Here is a 2,370-nt window from a genome sequence, read left to right on the forward strand (position 1 = left end):
GGCTGAGTGGGCTCCTTTCTGGCCGAGATGGTGGGCTGTGGTGGGTCTGGGAGTTGCCTGTAAGCCATAAGTGGACTTGGTGGAGTGAAAACCGCTGCTCCATTCTGGCTGACCTGGGGGCTTGGGAGTGGGGGCAGGGCGCTAGCTGTGAGCAAATGGGATCCAGGAAGCCCCAGCCTGCCCCTCCAGGGGCCCAGTCTTCTTCTTCTCTCCTGTCGTGGGGAGCCCGGCCTAGAGCCTGCCCAGCATGCACTGCAGCTCGAGCATTAAGCCTTCCTGTGGCATAACCTAACTACGTCCTAGTGTAATAAGGTGTAAAGTTAAGATTGTGAATTTATCTTTAATTTCCATGGTAACTTACTTTGCTCTTTTATGCCTACCACTTATAATCCTTAAAACTCCATCTTTCTGTAGTTAATAAATCTGTTTTACGCTGTACTGAAACTGGTGTATTTTGCTTGAAGTTCTTGGGAAATCGCAGCTCCATTACAATGCTGGTTCATGTACTATTCACAGTGAGGGAGAGGTGGACCCTGCGTAATAAACTCACACTGATCAGGCTTCTGATTTAGGCAAGATGGTATGATCCAGGGGCGCAAGGCTGCAGAGCTGGGGGGAATTGGAGGGAGGCTCTCTATCATTAGTGTTCTGAGTGGCTGGGAGAAGCATTCATGTAACTCAGTTGGATGTGCCCCTACCTGTGGATGTCTGTGTAAGTGCAATATCTGCCAGAGATTCACAGCTCCTCACAGCATCACAGTGTGAGAGGGAGCCCAGGCAGTGGGACACAGGGCTCAGGGGTCCCACTGTTCAGGTTGCATCCCATAGATCCCATCACAGACTTTCAACAACCACAGCAGATGTTCACTGAAACAGTGAGAGGGATGGCAAAATAGTGATCTCCAGTGCCTGCAGACATCAAATTATCAGGAATTCTGCGCACAGAGAGGACCCTGCAAGTGGAAAATGCCTTTGGAAAAGACCCTTCTCTCCCCAGCTGTGGTCATACAGTGCTTAGTGCTCTGCGTTGTGGCCTCAAGAGCCATGGATGCAAGTTGAGTTATGGCGACCTTTTCCTTGTCTCCACGTTTCTTAGGTGCCTCCTTCCAACACTTGTCAGAAAAAACTACCGATTTCTTTTGGAAGCATTGCAAGGCAGAGGCAGTCCTCTCTGTTTCCTCAAAAATTGACCAAAAGGTGGGAGGAGTGGACACATTTCGCAAGGCACTACTGGGTGCTACATCTCTAACCTTGAGGAGCTTGGTTTGTTTTCCTTAACCAAAAGAAGGTTGAGAGGAGATATGATTGCTCTCTTTAAATATATCAGAGGGATAAATACCAGGGAGGGAGAGGAATTATTTCAGCTCAGTACTAATGTGGACACGAGAACAAATGGATATAAATTGGCAGTCGGGAAGTTTAGGCTTGAAATTAGACGAAGGTTTCTAACCATCAGGGGAGTGAAATTCTGGAACAGCCTACCAAGGGAAACAGTGGGGGCGAAGGACCTCTCTGGCTTTAAGATTAAGCTTGATAAGTTTATGGAGGGAATGGTTTGATAGGAGAACGTGATTTAGTCAATAGGTCAATAACGTGCGACCACTGGTATTTAGTACCGAGGGTCAATGTTGGGATATTGAAAGTCTTTTTCCTGAGTGTCTGGCTGGAGAGTCTTGCCCGCATGCTCGGGGTTCAGCTGATCGCCATATTTGGGGTCGGGAAGGAATTTTCCTCCAGGGTAGATTGGCAGTGGCCCTGGAGGTTTTTTCGCCTTCCTCCGCAGCATGGGGCAGGGGTCGCTTGCTGGAGGATTATCTGCTACTTGAAGTCTTTAAATCAGGATTTGGGGACTTCAACAGCTGAGTCAATGGAGAGAATTATTTCAGGAGTGGGTGGGTCAGCTTTTGTGGCCTGCATCTTGCGGGAGGTCAGACTAGATGATCATAATGGTCCCTTCTGATCTTAAGTTCTATGATTCTATGATTCTATGAACCTCCACTTTACCTGGCAGGTGCCTCTGGGACTTTTCTCCCAGCTGCTCCATTTTTCATCAGTGACAATCAAAAGGAAGATGACATGACATCTGTGTGCAGACATCCCCAGCGAATCACAAGGACGTGTGGCGCAGGCTTTTGTGTCGCAGCAATTGCAGTTGAAACAACCACCATGCTAATTCCAGTCACAGCAGCCTTTTCATCAGCTCCAGGCTTGTGGTCTGATTCTTTCCAATGTTTCTCTCCAAAGAAACCTTTTCCTTAGCAAGCAATTACTTGGATACCAAGGGAGGTCTCTTCTGTTTCCCGGAAAGACACAGGAAAATGTGAGCAGAGGAGACAAAAGTCATAGAACAAGGCACCACTGGGATTTGAA

The sequence above is a fragment of the Mauremys reevesii genome, linkage group 14 (assembly GCF_016161935.1).
Source record: "Mauremys reevesii isolate NIE-2019 linkage group 14, ASM1616193v1, whole genome shotgun sequence".
Classification (NCBI taxonomy): Eukaryota; Metazoa; Chordata; order Testudines; family Geoemydidae; genus Mauremys; species Mauremys reevesii.